The following is a 19,599-nucleotide window of genomic DNA, read 5'->3' as shown; positions in this document are numbered from 1 at the left end:
AAGCAGCTCAGACCCCCAAAGGGAGAGCAAGGTCAATGGGAGAGCCTAATCTGAGTCATGCCACCACTGAAAGGACACTAGCAGAGTCCATACAAAGTCCAAGGACCACACCACTTGAGAGATTTATTGTCAGAGCATGGAGCCAATTGACAAGGCTGTCCCTCCGACAAGAGCAGCAGCCTCTGGGCAGTCACAGAGCAGCTCTATAGCCTGTAAGGAATTTCACAAGCCTGTCTAGGCTTATGTCATGGGCTGGGTGGGGTGGACCCTCTAGCAGGGAGGCTAAGCAGCATTGCCTCAGGATCTCTAGATAAAATGTCTGCAAAATGGAAACCTAGGAGTCCCTAGATAAAAATGACTCCTGACCTAAAAGGGAGGATCTAATGCCAATATTGATCTGATGCCAATAGGAATATGTCTTAGTAGTCTAGTGTCCCTGAGTTTAATCCCCGGTACAAAAAATTTAAAAGATTAAGGGAAAGGCTGGACCCCACTGGCTCCACTTTGTTGCCAGGGTGTACCAACTGGAAGAGGCTGCATATCCATCCCCCAGGCCGGTGGCCTCTTCAGCCCCTAGGTAACTACAGTGAATTTGAGGGCCCTGCCACCTTCTCTTTATTTCTCCTTTTTCCAGAAAAGTCACTGGTTCCTAGTGCCCTTAGCACAACTCTTTCCTACTTTGGGCTTTGAAAGCAACCTTAAGATGTTCTTTTGATTGTTGTGAGCCCATCCCTTGCCATCCCCACAGGACCATAACAAGGAGCCACAGCAGTCACTCCATCTTTATCCTGGAACCTTCCAACATATTCTCTCCTCCCATCAGGCCTTAGACATGGCTTAGTCAATGTAGAGGGCCTACTCTGAGCTGTTGTTGTTGTTGTTATTATTATTATATTTTAGGAAAGGGACAGGTGGAGATTTGTTGTGATGGGCAAAGGTGCAACTTATGCAGTTGAGGGGGAGAAATAAAGAATGTGCACATGCTTCTGCTTTTTTTTTTCAATGTTTTATTCACTCAAATCAATCAATTCAATTTCACTCTATAGGTTCTTAATCAAGAAAATGATGATCCGGGCTGGGGATGTGGCTCAAGCGGTAGCGCGCTCGACTGGCATGCGTGCGGCCCGGGTTCGATTCTCAGCACCACATACAAACAAAGATGTTGTGTCCACCGAAAACTAAAAATAAATATTAAAAAAATTCTCTCTCTCTCTCTCTCTCTTCTCTTAAAAAAAAACAAAAGAAAAAAGAAAATGATGATCCTTAATGCTGGGCTCTGCAACAGACTTAATCAATTCAAAGCCCACAATTCTAAATTAGCTCAAAATGTTGTAGGGGACAGATAAAGAAGGGCATGGAAGATAGCAGGAAACAGTTTTATTTGGCTGCAGCCAGGTTCAGAGGGTACAGGTTTTGCTGTAACCAATTAATCTCCTGAACCCCAAGTTCAGGTAGTTTCAGAACTTTATACCCAGCATGTAAGGGGAGGGGCTCAGAAGTTCACAGTCTGCAGAAGTTCACATAAAAGCAGCTTTTCCTTTCACTGTTCTGGGTAAGTTAACCCTTCAAGGACAACATCTGAGAAGGAGAGAGCTGCTTCTCCCCCTTTCTTATATAAAATATTTGACCATACCTTACCGGCCATGTTTTTAGGGGGTGCTGGAGGCTCTGTTCCTCTAGGAGGCCTTAGAATATCTCCTGATCTGAGCAAGCATCTTCACTAGGAGATTTCATGGTGGCCTTGGCATGTTTTTGGAGGAGACAGCTTTGAGGGGGGAGCATGCCAACCGCCATCACCAGAGCGTGTCACTCAGAGGTCTTGGGTTTTGGGATCCGTGGATCCATCCTCCTGCAGTCCTTCCTGCACCCTCCGTTATTATGGCCTAACGTCTTCACTCCATGGGTGCATCCTCCCCCAAGCGGAGGGGCCCATGGAGGAGTGAACCCTTATGGCAAGGGCAGAAGATGGTTGGTCAGAGCTGTTACTTATACTTTTATATAAGAAAGAGAGATCTGTGGGGATGTAAACTTAAGAAATAAACCTGAGAGAAGGGTAGAACATCCTTTTAAATGTTGGCATCACGGTCTTCCATCTTCAGATGATGATAGTGGACCTATATGGGCGACAGTGCCTTGGCATCCAGCTGACTGTAACTTGGTGTATATGCCTTCTCCTGGACGACATGGGGGACATGAGTTCCCTTTTAGAAGTCAGTTCCATTTGAGGTCTGGCTGGGGAAAAACAGGTTGTCATCTGGGGATGGGTGCTTTTATGAGGGAAACAAAAACCATGAGTACTGAATAAGTGTTGTAGCAGCTGGAACATGTCACTGTACATAAGTTCCCTCACCAGGCTTTAACATCCTCAGTTACCAGGACTGTAAACATAACATTTAACTGTTAGGGTTACAGATGTCCTTCCCCTTAAGATACAGTTTAATAATTTAATGTCATCTGATCTTGCAAAATCCTTTTATTAGTATGACCTCTGTGTCTAATAGAGAAATCTTTAATTCTATTACTTAGGGCTGGATAACCATACTAGCAAACACTAAGCCTACCTGTGTAGGTTAGAAATAAAGGCCTTAAACTAAAAACTACTCTGGAAGTCCCTTTTGATAGTTATCAGGCATTCCTGTCTGATAATCTCTTTTGCAGCCTCCAGTTTACTTATTCTTGGAAGTTACATTTAACTATTATTATCATTTAAAATGCCCAGGAATAGCAGTGTTTTGGCTTTAACTGTCTTTGCTAAGTGTTTAAGATGAAGCAAGTCAAACTGACTTTTGTTTCTATCTATTGTTAATAGTCAGCTGAGTTTCCTTGGGAGTCTTGGGGGAACTTTACAGCAGCTTCTCAGTTTTGCTAGTGCCATTTGTGCTGCTAGTGCCATTTGCGCTAGGATGGGTCCAGGCCTTGCTTGACCATGTGGCTTCCCTTGGAAGCATCAGGGATGTCTCCCTTTTTTGATGACCCTCCTCTTCATAGCAAATGCACTGATTGGCTTTTTGTCCTCCAGCCGGCTCATTAATCTCCCTGATCGGGAGGTTATGTGGCCCAGAGTTGCAAAGCTCTTTGGAGAAGTCCCCTATTCCCTGATTCAGACTGACTCAGAGGGCAAGAGCCAAATATTGGTTTTCTTGGCCCTTTTAATTTAGCTTTAATTTTAAAACTTAATCTTAAACATCCAGCAAATAAATTTCAACAGGGCTGGGGATGTGGCTCAAGCGGTAGCGCGCTCGACTGGCATGCGTGCGGCCCGGGTTCAAATCTCAGCACCACATACAAACCAAGATGTTGTGTCCACCAAAAACTGAAAAATAAATATTGAAATTCTCTCTCTCTCTCTCTTTCTCTCTCTCTCTAAAAAAAAAAAAAAGAATTCTGATAGTTTGGGGCTGGGGATGTGGCTCAAGTGGTAGCGCGCTCTCCTGGCATGCGTGTGGCCCGGGTCCGATCCTCAGCACCACATACAAACAAAGATGTTGTGACCGCCGAAGAATAATAAATAAATGTTAAAAAAAATAAATTTCAATAGTCTTATATTAAGAGTACTGGGCTTTAATGTCTATCTCTCTATCCTGTAGGTGATAACTCCTTATCATAAATTAACCCAGGTTGTGTGTTCTTAAATCAGTACCTCTGCAAAACATTAACAGGCAATTTTTAGGTCATTTATAAGAAAACTACAAAATAAAATTATCAAGAGTAAAAACATTTAGTTCATATAATAGCTACCTTGAATTTTGGTGGAGTATATCCCCTGTTTGAGATCCTGGCAATCGTGACAAAAACCAACTTTTGGACACAACTTTAAATGTACTGAAATCTGGCCTACTTCTTCCATAGTCACTTTCACATGTAGTGAGATGGGACATAGAGCCTTATCTCAGGTAAGGCAGGGTTCTTCATAAATCTTAAGTACTGTAGTTCTGAAGCTGATCTTTGTTTTTTAAACAAAGCCTACATAAATTTATAAAGCCTACATAAATTGTTGCTCAAGTTCACATGAATATTAGCTAACACAATATAATATCAAATCTAAAACATGAATTAAAGAAAAGCTGAAAGCTTTAACCTTTTGTAGAAAAGTAGCAATGTACTTTTGTGTTTTGCAATAAAACCTTTACATTGATTAGGCTCTCATTAACATAAAAATACATTTAAATTGTATCTCAGTGTAAAAAGTAACATAGAACTTTACATATCTTATTGATAACAAGTCCAGTTATAGAACACAAATGATACAAATAAATCTCCAACATGTTTTTCTTTTAAGCCTAAAATTACCACACAACTTTAGAACACCAGCTTGATATAATGCTCTTTTGAAGCTTCTACCTTACAGACTGGTACACCTGGAAGATATGAACACATTAATAGCACCATAATTACATTGATGTTTTTATATTAACCAAGTTTAGCTTTTAAACAAATAACATTACAATATTGAAAAATAACAGTTGTTGTTTAACCATAGTTGTATTATTTTTAATTTCTTTAAGATTACTTGCTCAAAAACTTACACATATAACCAATTTACACAGACCTTTTTTTATCACTTACTTAAACCCTTTTATTAACTTAATCACATAGACTTTCTTATCCAGAAACACATTTTCCCTCTATTAAATCCATATCTAGAACCTTTTAGTTTTTCTTTTCCATCTGTTAACCTTCTTTTTTGTTCACATTTTGAAACAATACTTGTAAATTTTTTAATTTTAGCAATTATTTCATAGACATCAACATTTTATTAAGTTTTTTTGAACACCTAGAAAAACTTATAAGCTTAATTTTAAAGACATCTTTACTTTTATCTGTTTACCCAATTTAAATTGAACCATTTGAATCACGTGAATCAAAGATATTTGGATCCATTTTTAAAAATTTTTTTATGAGCGCTCCTCATATATCTGCCAATTGTCATATCACTGCATGATATATGGACATACACACATACAGATATACCGACAGACATACAACACATAACACAAGTGTGCACACATATACAAGGCCTTGTAGTTGTTTTTTCAGGTGAAATCTCCATTGCAATGTTTAAAAACTCCACAGTTGATCAAAAATAGAACTCATCAGAAAACATCAACTTGTCTGTAGGATCAAAATCATGAGCTCAAAAAAAAAAATACAGAATCTAAGAAAAAGCAAGAGTCCTAAAAAAGATGACTGGCCAGTAATTAGTAAATACCATACAATTTACTTTTTGGTTTGGTCTAATTTGAGTTCAGGTAAAAAGACACTTTTACTCTATCTCCTACTGTAAGGGGGGTCCGGCGGAGCGTCGGAGGGAGAGACCACACACAAGAGACTTACTCCATGCAATTGGCAAAAGGGGATTTATTGGGGATCCATTCCAGTGCGCTGGGACTCTGTGCCCACTCAAGAAGGGAGCGCAGCTCAGAGCCCCGAGCAGAGGTTCAAACAGAGCTTAAGTACACTTTTTGGGGAGGGCGGGAGGCTTTGCATACATCAGAACAAATCATCATGAGGCGCGGGGAAATTGAACAACAACTCTGAGATGTGATTGGCACAATCATTGGCGGGCGAGGGTGATTGGTCATTCGTAAGCGGGTTACACATTCAAACTGATTGGTTTGGGCCCTGTGAGGAACTGCACAGGGCCCTAGGCTAAATGGCCAGTAGGGCGTTGTTTTAACTATCTCAGGAATCTGGGTGTAACAGAGGAACTTAATAATACCTAATCTTTTACATTCAAGCTTTCCAGCTTAGAAACTTTACCCTTTCATTACTGAGCGGACTCCAGGCTTCTTCTATTTGCATATAAACTTAAGTCCTGGCTGAGGTCTGGAAGGAACTGGGAAAAATGACTAAGCAGGGTCGGGCCTGGTTAGGCAGGGGAAGTGGGGAAAAAATATCTGAGGGGGCAGTTGGCCCCTGAAGGGCTGGAGCACAAAAGGCAGGAGGGATATAAGAGGGAGGTGGATGTGTAAGTCCTATAGGCTGTGGCAGGGTCCCAAGAGGTGGCAGGTCTTCTGAATAGTAGTGAGCAGCTTCCTTCTCCAAGGTCCCCAGGGGTCAATGTGTCTCTGGGATTTAAAACTGGATAAAGGCGGTTGGTGTCGGAGCCTTATTCATTAGGGCAGGATTTTGAGGGGGACCAGGAAGGTTCCCAGGGTCCTGGGGAGACTGGGAAGTGTCTATGTCTATACTAACTGAAGGGCATGCCGAGGGGGGACGAGAGGTCTTTTGCATTGTCTCTTCCCCAATCCTGACAAGTTTTAAGGTACCATTGTCAAAGGGTGAACTTTTAAGAATTTCATTAAGTTCCAGTAAGAAAAGGTGGGAATAGGCACCTTTTCTGGGCCAAAGGATTCATAATAATCTTTTAAACAGTCTCTTGCATCGTCCTCACTCTCCTCCTGGATCTGTCTCTCGGTCGTGTCTGCAGAGGCGATCTCGAGCTCCGCCTGGCCAAGTCTTCCTCGGAGGACGGCCTTCCTTCTCAGTCAAAGCCTCGAGCCCCACGTTGGGCGCCAAATGTCCTGTCTGGCAGGACACATCAATGTGGGCAGCGAACCTAGATGGGGAGGAATGAAGGGACAAGATACAGGAAAGGTGACAGCAAGACAAAAGTTCTGATCAAGCTGCAAACTTTTATTGTTCACACAGGGGTATTTATATTCTGGGGATGGGGAAGCTCTCTAATCAGCAATTGCTGGATGTGGGTAGGTATTCATATGCTGGGGATGGGGAAGCTCTCTAATCAGCAATTGCTGGATGTGGGTGGTAAAACTGCCAGCTGCAAGATGTCTGATGATCCTGATAACCGCAGGATGTTCCAGGGAGATAGGTAGCTGCAGGATGCTCCCAGGCAGGATGTCTCCCAGGGGGCTGTCAGGCTAATCTTTGAAGGAGAATTTCCTTCTAGTCCCTGACAGCTTCTCCCCTTTATTTCCTCCCCCTGCCAGCTGTTGCCATGGAGCCCAATTGGTAACTTCTCTTATCTTAGAAATATAGTCATCTCTGTGAAGCCCAGCTCAAGGCCAGGGGCCTTGTTAAAATGTTTGTCTTTTTTTGTCACCTTTTGCATTTGCAAACACACTTCTACAAATTACTATACTGGGCAAATATTTGTGAAAAACAAGTAAAAGGGTGTTCAGCACCTGGAGTGCTGATTTCCTCCAGGCCAGTGGCCAAGTAAAATAGAGCAACAGGAAAATAGGAAGTTTAACTACATTGAATTCTTTTGTAGAGACTCTTTTGCTGATAGTCCTAAAATCAGTTATGGTGAAGATTTCTGGAGAAGCCCAGTTAAGATTTTCTGTGGTGAAGGGAGTGCCACTACATAAGTACTGCAAACGCACCTAGTCATGACAGACTTATTACAGACATTTCCTCTGTGTGGTATGCTCAGTGCCAGATCTAAAGTCTGGAGTCTTAGACCAGCAAATGCACACTCACTCAGACTGTAGTGATGAGGTGAGGAACTGAGGGAGGCCATAGCTTGTTGAGGAGAGGAGAGGGTCGTAGGAAGATGTTGCCATTTTCAGCATTCAAAAGGCTGCTGTGGAGTTTGAGAGTTGTGAGAATGATGCAGAGGATCAGGCAGATGATTAGTGAAGTTAGGATGTCAGTCCAGGTAGGTCCTCAGCAGGCTCTCTGCCTGTGCCTCAGCGTTGGCTCACCTGAATGTTTAGTCATTTATACTAAATATTGGCACTTCTGCTCACCCTTTTAGTCCCTATCAACTATTACTAGGTTTCTTAGTGACACCTTACATTTTAGAGTCAGGACATATGGTTTGGTAATTTTGGCCCTGATCTTACACCTCTGACTCTTATCATGGTGAAGGCAAATGACAGTGACTTCATCCTCTTATCAGAGTTGTGGAATTTGACTTGTCTTTATCAGGCTATGCCTGATTGACATATTGGAGGGCTCTGTGGGCTGTGCCTGGTGGGACTACAGGTTTATTTTAGGCTAAGGTTATCCCTACAAGATTACATATGCTTTTATTTGTGAAATGACCCATAGGCTCAGGTGAATGTCATGAGTGGTTAATTATCAACTTAGTCTGAGGTGCATTTAGATTCAATCAAATATATTTTATTAATACTCATCACACTTAAGACACTTAGGACTTAATTCTAAGTCCTAACAGAGTCTACACTCAAGGGTCCCAGGTGCTCACTTGTGGAGTGTCTTAAGTCTGGGTCACTGGAACTTGATTTGGGTGGGAGGAGTCTGGTGCAGGGAGGACAACAGCAAAGGAGGTCTCACTCTCTCTGTCTGGGTTCTTCTAGTCCTGTCACCCCCAGAAGTCTGGGTTTTTAAAGTCCTAATTCAGTTGTGCTTTCATCTGATAACTGGGTGAGGTCTGGGGTGTTTGCCTTCAGTGTAGACTTTTATATCACTAACTTGAGTCTATCTGTGTTCCACAGTTATCTAAGTTTTGCAGTTCACATTACACCATGGGCACATTGCTTATAGTCTTTTATCCAGCAAACACACACTAATTAATCAACATCAATACTCCTATATTTCTGGTACTCATATCAATGAACACTCCTCCCCTTAGTTCTGGAGATGATTTGGGGTCTCTGTAAAGATGGCCTTAACCTAGGAAAGGCCTTAGCCTAAATGACTCCATTTTAAAATAAACCTGCAGTTCCACCAAGCACAGCTTACAGAGTCCTCCAGGATGGTCATCAGGCATAGCCTGATAAAATAAATCACTTTCCACAACCCTGATAAAACTCAGAGTGAAGTCACTGTCATTTGCCTTTACCCTGATAAGAGTCAAAGGTGAGAGATCAGGACAGAAACCACCAAACCAGATGTGGTGACCTTAGAATGAAAGATGTAACTGAAAAACCAAGTAACAGTTGATAGGGATTGAAAGGGTGAGAAGAAGCCCCCAAATTTAGTATAAATGATGGAGCAAATGAACATTCAGGCCAGTGGACACTGATGCCTACATGCCAGAGAGCCTGACGAGGACCTGGACTAACATTCCAACTCTTCTCGTTATCTGCCTGATCCTCTGCATCTTCCTCACCACTCTGGAACTGTACAATCACATCTTGACCCTGGTGAGAACAGTGCCTTTTCCTTATGACTCTCTCCTCAACCAGCCATCAGCTCCACCCCAGGAGAAGCCTCCATGGGTTCCTGACCTGATCACTGTGGTCTGAGTGAGTGTGCATCTGCTAGACTTAAGGCCTAAGACTCGAGACTTTAGATCTGGCACTTGAGTTAATCATACAGAGGGAATGTCTGTAATGAGTCCATCATAATTAAGTGTGTTTGCAGTGCATAGAATTAACTTAGAATTATTTGCTGTGAATTGATTATGTGTATTGCACTGCCTAGCATTAAAGATTGTCATTTTCTTGATTAAGAACCTATACAGTGAGATTGTATTGAGTGATTTGAGTGAAAAAAGCATTGAAAAGGGCAGAAGTTCATGGACATTCTTTATTTCTCCCCCTTGACTGCATAAGTCACAGCTTTGCCCACAAGACAGTCTCCTTTCTGAGTCACACCCCAGTCTAAGACCCCAGAATAAACTAATTAAATTTCCTTCCTCCCTTCTTTCCTCTCTACTCTCTCTCTTTCTTTTCCTTCCATCTTTCCTTCCTTTTTCTTTCTTTCTTTTCTTTCTCTTTATCTGGGGCTTGAACCTAGGGAAACTTTACCACTAAACTACATTCCCAGTCCTTTTAATTTTGAGACAGGGTCATACTAAATTGATGAGAGTTTCCCTAGTTGTTGAAGTTGGCCTTGTGATCCTCCTGCCTCTGTCCCCAGAGCTGCTGGGATTATAGCCATGTAATGAAAGACCTAAGCAATCTCATTCTACTTGGGACCTCATTTTGTTCTGAAACTTTTAACCTCTGACCTACTGTAGTCCTAAAGTCAGGAAAATACTACAGAAAAGCTATTTGGAAACAGTTCTCAGAAAAGCTGCAGATGGTAATCGCCTAAGATAGGCCAAGATATCCACATATCTGAAATTCCAGATGGCCCCCACCTAGGTGTGGTGACCAGTATCTAAACTAGAAGCCCTACAGTTTGGCACGTACCCCCCTTGCGACATCCTCACAATTTAAACCAACCAATTTTAAGTGAGTCAACCCCTTGAACTAACCAATAATTCTTTCCAGATTCTTTCCCGCCACTTGATACACTAATCATGTTTTAGAGTTGTTATTTGATTTTTCCCTCGGTGTGTGATGATTTGCTAAGAGATGCTATGATGTATGTGGGGGTCCCTGCCTTCTCCAAAGAATGTATAAAACTACTGCAAATTCTGGGCTTGGGGCCTCTTAGTGTCACCTGTTGCTGCGTGTGCGCAGAGGACCGAGCTAGCTCGCAATAAACACCTCTTTGCTGCTTACATCAATCTTGGTCTCTGGTGGTCTTTTGGGGGTCCCGAATTCGAGCATAACAGTACCACCACGCCTCATTGGCCCCATAATTTCTGTGAGCTTTTCTTTTGTCATGATCCACAGGAAGGAAGAATGAGGGGAGAGGAGCATCCACCAGCCAGACCATTGATACTTCTCACAGCTACCACTTCTCACCTTATGGTTGCCCTCCTTAGAGGAGAGAAGATGTCCTCTCCAGGACAGTTTTGTTTGCTGATCCCTGGGAGGCAAGAAAGTCCTAAGAACAACAAACTTTTAACTTACTTTGAAAAGCTACTTGAGCACAGGGTGTGAACACTGGCTTCAACATTTGAAAGGGACACAAATATGCATTTCTTTTCTTGGTAGTCAGAGGAGCCAGGCCTCTTTCTGAGCCACAGGGAGGAGAACACCTTCAAGGAGGAAATGCCAGAAATTTTTACCAAGTTTTTTTTTTTTTTTTTTTTTTTTTTTTTGAGAGAGAGAGAAATTTTTAATATTTATTTTTTAGTTTTCTGCGGACACAACATTTTTGTTTGTATGTGGTGCTAAGGATTGAACCAGGGCCACACGCATGCCAGGCGAGCACACTACCGCTTGAGCCACATCCTCAGCCCCCAAGTTTTAACTTTAGCTGATCACTGTGGTCTGAGTGAGTGTGCATCTGCTGGACTTAAGGCCTAATACTTCAGATCTGGCACTTAGGTTAATCATACAGAGGGAATGTCTGTAATGAGGTTGGAAGCAGGGTTGGTTGTGGAGGACAGCTTTCTTCCACCACACTGACCTAAGGCCATGCTTCTGGAAACCTGGAAACTGTTCCCTCCTCATCCCTACATGCACGTGTGTGCACAGACATGAAAACAACCTCACTAGGTATGTGGAACATATTTGTCTGGGCTTTATATTTTAAAAAGCATGAGACAGTGTAACAGAGACCCTTTGAAATGAAGGGAACTCATGAAAGGAACCCCATAGTACAGGATGGGGTAAGGGGGAGGCAAGGGATTTAGGCCTGAGGATGCCATGTTCAGGAATGTATCAGAGTGCACCTACTATTATGTAAAATCACAGCTCATCAATAATTTTTTGAAAAACATTATAAGCAACTTCCTGGTAACTGCTTTCTGCAACTGGAGCTGGCTCCTGCTGAGGATGGGGAAAAAAAAAAAAGCTATTGCCAGCCCTGGTGGGTGACCAGGAAACCAGAGATAATGCAGTTCTTATTAGATATGGAAAATGATAAGCCCTAAAATAACAAGGCTTGGGAAAAGGGGAGTAAAAAAGAAAGTCACAAATTGGGAGCATTGATCCTTTCCCAGGGCATTCTTTCCTAGTGATAAAACAAATCCTGGAGAGAAGGTGTGCATCAAACCTAGAAAGGTAGTCTGTGGAAAGGGGCCAAAGCATTAAATTCCTCCCTAACAAATCCTTTCCAGATACCAACCACTGACCCCAGGCCCTCCATCCAGCCTAGTAAGATAAATCTGACCTCCAACACCAGACTCCCTCTTATTTCCCCCAATAAAACAGACTCCAAAGTCCTGAGTGCCCAAGCTGACACACTTATTAATTAACTTACCTTTCAAGGTAACCTACATAAGCCCAGTCCCTTTTTTTGTTCAGTGGCTCATTTTCCACAAGGCGAATGGGCCCATTAGAACAATGCTCGCCACCATCAGAACCATGATCCATTCCTGAATAAAAGAGCTGAGCTGATTTGTGAAGTTTGCATCCATCTGTTCTTTTTGCACTGAGTTCTGACCAGCATGGCCTCCCTACATCCATCTATGTCTGTTTCCTGCATCTTGTCCCACAGTATCCCCTTCCTCTCATAAAAATGTCCCCGATCCCCCAAATATGGAGATCTGAGACACAAAAGCGTTAGGGTAGCTGGCATTAATATCCATGAGAGATGCAGCTCTGAGTTCAAGTAAAGGTTTATTGACAGAGAGTATCTGCTAGGCTGTCCTTCTTAAAGGTGTAGCAGCCTGCTGGGAAACACTTTTTAACAGTCATGTACAATGGAGTAGTTAAAATATAACCGGTCTGGTCCTGGGATTGTTACTTGATTTCTTTATTATGGTTTTTGTAGTTAGGGACTCTTTGGAGGTGGGCCTAATAGGAAGGTCATGACTGGGTGGGTAGGTGTTGATTTTCAAAATGGGATTACTTTGACCTAAGGACCTAAGGTTCCAGACTATTTTTCTTTGTGTGTGTGTGTGTGTGTGTGTGTTAAGGATTGAACCCAGGGCCTTGTACATGCAAAGCAGTCACTGTACCAACTGAGATAAATGTCCACTCCCACCCTTTTCCCCATTCTCCACCACAGGACTTTGTCTTATGATGACAAGGGGGGTTGTTCCTTCTGGCTTCTTTGAGCTGAATAGGGGCAAAGAAGGATTTAGGCCAGAACTTTGGGGAGGGGGCAATATTGACTCATAAAGAGCTGGCTTACAGTCTGATTAGTGAATGCCTTTACTTGATCTTGTAAAAAAAAATTTAGGTCATTTTGAAAGAATTCCCCACGCAAAGCCACTTCACCAGGAGAATTCCAATTTTATTGCAAAAAGCTGTGTGCTTATATAGAACTAAAGGGGAGATGGTAGGGCTTAGATAAATGGCAGGCCACCCGTTTATTGGCAAGTTCTTCCAGATATCAGCTCTGGAGCCCAGGAATTAGTTCTCATTGGGGCTAAGGTTTTCCGCCAGCGAGATTTGAAATTGGCGCCGGCGGGAGAGTTCACACAGGCGGGAACTTTTCGAGCCACTGCAGAAAAGAAGAAGGTAGGAAGAAGAAGTCCTTAGGCGCCATGTTGGGTTTTTTTCTCTGGGGTACGGCTGCCATTTATACTTTTCCCAACACATTTACCAGACAAGGTCCTATTAAGAGCACTATGATAAATGTAAGGAGAGGACCCATCAACAGGAGCAGCCAGGGGAGAGTCTGGCCCACAAGGTTCCAGGGAGATGACTGGTGCTATTCCTGATGGGGTTTCTGATGCTCTCCTGGAGCTCAGCTATGTTTCCTTGGACTGTTCTAGATTTGTTGGTGAAATAACAGCATTCTTCTCCTAAAAAAGCACAAGTGCCTCCCTTCTCTGCTGTTAGTAAGTCAATGGCTCTCCTGTTTTGGAGAACTTCATTGGCTAAGGAGGTGACTTGGATTTGAAGAGATTCTAGGGAGTCTGCCACTCACTCAAAGTCCTCATTCAATTATTGGGATAGTTTAAAGTAAAGATTGGTGGATGTTATAGTTAAAGCTTCATCCCGGGGTTTGCTAAACTGACTTCCAGACCACTCACGTATAATCGAATCAAGCCTTTATTAAAGTACACTGGTGGTGGCTGACCAGAACATAAAGCTATTCCTGTGATCAGCCCCGAACAATTGCAAGGGCGCTCCTTATAATCCTGAAAACTGCAAAAGGGATGTTCGGGGGTCCAGCCAATGCAAGCAAGCCAGGTTACAGAAGCAGGGGAGTTCAGTCAAGCAGCGGGAAGCCTAACCAATCACAGTTAGCCCAGTCACCCCAGTTACAGAAACAGAGCCCCATTACCCTAGTTACAGAAACAATGCCCCATTAGGCAGTTCTGTGTTCTTAAAGGTTTCTATAGCAAAAGGAAAAGAACATCTTGCTCCAGTCATGACTCTTCTACTTGGCATGGTTGTTTTACAGGATGAAGTCATAAAACAAAATGGAGTCACTTTTGCTTCTACTATCACAGTGGCTGTACCTATTGCTACTACCGCTGTGCCAACTGTTGCCAATATGCCTAATCCAATGAGGACTGGGCAAGGATAGCTGTTTTGCATCCGGGACATTGAAGTAGAGTCCAGGAAGGGCAGGAGAGGGGTCAGTTCAACCTCTCCCTCAGAGTATATGTTTATATCATGTGTGAGGAGAACAGGGATGCAGAGGTGGGAATAGGGTGTGTCAGGCAGTGAAGAATGGAGGAAGAGGAAGAAGATGCCAGGTTGGTACTGGAATGGCAGATTGACATTGTAAGTTGTGTTGCCTAGGGAACTGTTACATAGCATGGTGGAACAGAGATGGGGGGAGGGTGCAGCAAAGTAGGAGACATTGGAATAAACTGGTCCCAAGGAATTACACAAGGAAGTGCAGAGAGAGGTTAGATTTGAGTCCATGGAGATAGGATTTGCTATCGATGAGCCATGGCTAAGAGGGACACAGAGCCAGCAGTCAGAAGTGTAAAATGGATTAGAATTGTTGAGGAGTTGTAAGGTTTTGTTGAGAAATGTGAGCAGAGGGGGTCTAGGTGTGGATTGCTTGGGGCAAAGAAAGAAAACGTGTGTGTGTGTGTGTGTGTGTGTGTGTGTGTGTGTGTGTGTAGAAGAAAAAACAGAATTGACAAGAAGAGGAGAGAGAGATCTGTGGCTACCAGGGTCAGTTGTTCCGTATTAGGACTTATAGAAAGAAGATGAATGGTGAGGGAGGCTTGAGTTTTTGAGAGCAGATCTCTTCCATCAAGGGAGTTGGGCAATGAGGTATAATTAAAAAGAAATGGGTAAAAGGAGTACACTTGGGGCTGGGTTGTAGCTCAGGAGTAGAGCACTTGCTTCACACATGTGAGGCCCTAGGTCTGATCCTCAGCATCACATAAAAATAAATAAGTTAATAAAATAATGATGCTGTGTACATCTACATCTAAGCAATATTAATAAAAAAAGGAAAGGTAGCAGAATACAACAATTACTAATTGGGCATTATGTAAAATTGTGGATGTGTAACCGACGTGATTCGGCAATCTGCATTTGGGGTAAAATTGGGAGTTCATAACCCACTTCAATCTAATGTATGAAATATGATATGTCAAGAGCTTTGTAATGTTGTGAACAACCAATAAAAATTAAAAAAAGAAAAAAAAAAGGGAGTTCCTTCAATGTTGCATAGAAGAGGATTTTTTATGCATGGTTTGGAAGTTATTTCCTCTACCTTGTCTATAGACAATTTGGAAGCTGAGTTGGTCCCCAGAATTCAGGCAAAGCTTAAAAAGTTGTTCCATATGGATGAGGAAAGAGATGGGCCTACCTACAATGGGCAGTTACAGTGGGTTTTTGGTGCATGATAGTTTGGGGGGCAGAAAGTCCTGGGCACCTCCAATCCTCAAAAGCCAGCCTTGTGAGGTTAGTTAGGGAGGGTGAAGAGGGAAAGTTTGGCCTCTCATTTTGTTGGGTGAAGCGACAGTCAACTCCCTAGAGTCTGTTCCTTTTGCATTTAGGGCAAGGGGCAGGTGGTGGTCAGGGATTAGAGTTCATAGACCCAGTGTCCTTCTTGTTTACACTTGAAACAAGGTCCAGGAGGTGACTTGTAGTGAGCTGTACCCTTGGGTTTGTCTTGCAGGGCCTGTGCCAAAAGCTGGAATTTGGCTTTATCTCTTTTTGCTTTATCTATTTTTTGTTGCTCTTCTCTATAATTTAAAATATTAAAGGCACCATTAAGAATGGTTTTTTGGGGGGCATTTAGGGGCCTTCCTCTAAACTTCTAAGTTTTTTTTTCTGAATACCTGGGTCAGGTTGGGAAATAAAATGAGTCATTAGAATGACAGTACCATCTGGGGATTGTGGGTCTACTTTAGTATAGCATTGAAGAGCCTCTGTAAGGTGGGAGAGGAATAGGGATAAATTCTCATGAGGTTTCTTGGTAATATCCCTAAGCTGCTCAAAATTAACCACCTTCTGGGCAGCCTTTCTGAGACCTGCCAGGAGACAAATAATCATCTTATCTCTTAGTGTGCAGCCATTGGTTTGATAATCCCAGTTAGGCTCTTCTGAGGGGACTGTGGTAGCTCCAACAGGATGGGTGGTATTGGTTTTATTTGTGTCATTTGCATGTGCTTGGGAAGTGGCCCAAATCTTCTGCTCTGCTCTGGGAGGAGGGTAGAAGTGTTGCAGGGACAGGTGAGGCAAGACACCAAGTAGGAACAGGAAGCAGACTTTTATTTGGTGATAGCCAGGTTCAGAGGGCAAAACTTTTGCTGTAATCAATCAATCCCCCTGAACCCCAAGTTCAGGTAATTTCAGAACTTTATACCCAGCATGTAAAGGGAGGGGCTCAGAAGTTCACAGTTTTCAAAAGTTCACACAAAAGCAGCTTTAACCCTTCAAGGACAGCACCTGAGAAGGGGAGAACTTTTTTTTTTTTTTTTAAAGAGAGAGAGGGAGAGAGAGAGAGAGAGAAGAGAATTTTTTAATATTTATTTTTTAGTTTTCGGCAGACACAACATCTTTGTTTGTATGTGGTGCTGAGGATCGAACCCGGGCCATACGCATGCCAGGCGAGCAAGCTACCGCTTGAGCCACATCCCCAGCCCTGGGGGAGAATTTTTTCTCCCATTTTTTCCTCCCCTTGCCAACTGTTACCATGAAGCCCAATTGGTAACTGCTTTTATCTTAGAAGTGTAGTCATCTCTGTGAAGCCCCAGCTCAAGGCCAGAGGCCTTGTTAAAGGACCTCTCTTTTTTAAATCACATTTTGCATTTGCAAAAACACTTCTACAAATTATTATACTGGGTAAATGTTTGTGAAAAACTAGTAAAGGGGCATTCAGCACTGGAGTACTGATCTCTTCCAGGTTAGTGGCCAAGTAAAATAGAGCAACAGGCAAATATTGAACTCTTTTGTAGAGACTCTTCTGCTGATAGTTCTAAAATCAATTATGGTGAAGATTTCTGGGGAAGCCTAGTTAAGATTTTCTGTGGAGAAGGGGGTGCCACTATAGAAGAGACAATGATATAGATATTGTGCAATATCAGTTCATAGGACTGATATTGGAATTCTTTAGTATAGAAATAAGGTATTGGAATTCTTTAGTATAGAAATCGAGATCAGTAGGATAGGAACTTTAAACTTTCTCAGTCTGGGAGAGGTCAGCAAGCAAGAAGGGAACATAAACATCTACAATGCCTTAGGCTCCAGCTACCCCTCAATAGTTGGGGTGAGGGGCTGCTGAGCCTTCAGGTGGGGCCGGTGAGAGTAAGTATGAGGAGGGGAGAAAGAAGGAGAGGGAGAGGCAGGAGTAGGAGAAGAAGTGTTGAGGTCAAGAAGGGAAGGGAGATGAAGGACAGGACTGGACAGGCAGGTTCACACTTAGTGAGGGTGTGTCCAAGTGAGGTGATGGAGGTGTGGCTGGGTGAGGTAATGGAGAAGCATAGAGTAGAGGTCAAAGAAGTGAAGATCGATCTTGTGGGTCAAAAGTGGGAATATGGCTAGGATGGGTAGGTGGAAGGGGTTAGGGAGATTGAGCAAGGAGCACCTGTGCAGGGGAGCAGGACTGACCCAGCAAGAGGTAAGAGAGAAGGTTCAAACATAGGGGATTTTTGTCCACTTTCTTTGGTGACAGAAGTTGTGTAAGTTCTGTATAATGGTGGAACTGGAAGTCCCATTCCCTGACCAATCAGATTCATTACTAATTTATATTGGGCTAGGCTTTGTTACAATAGAAAATGAGCTTGCAAGGTTTGAGATCTGGAGCCCAATGGAAAGGCTGAAAGCTTTTGAGGAGACAGCTGAGTAGGGAGTCACAGGGAATCTTGGATTGGGCAGACCCAATGGCCAAGAATTCTCAGGAGTCCAGAGAAGGGAAACGGAGGAGGAAGGGGCATCCCCACAACCTCTCTGATTTCCCATACAGGAGCAGACAGTCAGTGAGGGTCATCACTGTTCCTGACAGGCCTGTGGTGAAGTGTCACCCCTTTCTCCACAGAAAAGCCCTCTTCACCATGGCTGATTTTAGGACTGTCAGCAAAAGAGTCTCTGCAAAAGAGTCTAATGTAGATAAACTTCCTATTTTCATGTCACCCTGTTTACTTGGCCACTGGCCGAGAAGATACCAGCACTCCAGGTGTTATCACAAATGCATCCAGTATAGTTATCACAAATGCATCCAGTATAGTACTTTGAAGAAATGTGCAAACAAGGCCTCTGGCCTTGAGCTGGGCTTCACAGAGATGTCTACATTTTTAAGATAAGTTACAATTGGGTTCCATGCTAACAGCTGGCAGGGGGAGGAAAGAAAGGGGAGAAGAAGCTCTCCCCTTCTCAGGTGTTATCCTTGAAGAATTAACATGCCCAGAATAGTGAAAGAAAAAGCTGCTTTTATGTGAACTTCTGCAGACTGTGAACTTCTGAGCCCCTCCCCTTACATGCTGGGTATAAAACTCTGAAACTTCCTGAACTCGGGGTTCAGGGGATTGATTGATTACAGCAAAGGCTGTACCCTCTGAACCTAGCTGCAGCCAAATAAAACTGTTTCCTGCTATCTTTGGTGCCTTGCCTCGTTTGTCCCTACAACAGTGGCAGAAACCAAGGGAAGCCCTGACCTAGCACTGGGATTTAGAGAAAGTGAGTTCAGGGCCACCGTAGAAGGGTTCCAAGAACTCACCACCAGCAGAGGGAAAGCTGTTGAGAGTCAAATTCCATAGTGGGCAAGAAGGTCAGAAATGGCAAGAGGCAAAAATGCCCTATTGTGGATACTGGCCAGGGAGTATGGTGCACAGTCAAGGTGGCTCAGATTCCTGGGAAGGGAGAGTTAGCAGGAAGTGATAATGGACCCTCTTTTGATTTTGGCACCAGAAAGTTAGGGTAGCTGGGCAAATATCCAGGATATACACATCTCTGCATGAAGCAAATGTTGATTGACAGAGAGTATCTGCCAGGCTGCCTTCTGCAAGGTGCAGCCTGCTGGGAAACACTTCTTAACTATACGGTCACGTACAGTGGAGTACGTAGTCTGTCTGTCCTGGAATGGTTACTTGGTGTCTTTGTTGTGGTTTTGGTAGTTAGGGACTCTTTGGGGATGGGCCTAATGGGAAGGTCATGCCTGGGTGGGCAGATGTTGATTTTCAAAATGGAGTTACTTTGGCCTAAGGACCTAACCAAAAGGTCTCCTCTATCTTCAAGGCTGGCTTAGAATAAATATATCTTCCTTCATTCTGTCTCTGAGTTTAGTGGGGTAACAAGCAGTGGTGCCCCTTTTCCTAATCAGAATAGCACCATGTGAGACCATGAGTTCTTCAAGAACAGTCTGTGGAATAGTTGTTTTTTGTAGCTGAGTTGTGGTTGGAAGAAGATGCTGAGTCCTGACCCCCTCCAAGAGCACTGCCACCAGCAGTCCTGGTCTGTCCTCTGCTCCAGCATCCCTGTGGATGATGTTCCTCAGGTGTCTGCTGCCCTGAGCTGCTGCTGC

This window comes from Urocitellus parryii, chromosome 1, assembly GCF_045843805.1.
Source record: "Urocitellus parryii isolate mUroPar1 chromosome 1, mUroPar1.hap1, whole genome shotgun sequence".
Taxonomy (NCBI): domain Eukaryota; kingdom Metazoa; phylum Chordata; class Mammalia; order Rodentia; family Sciuridae; genus Urocitellus; species Urocitellus parryii.
This window is presented reverse-complemented; position numbering follows the sequence as displayed.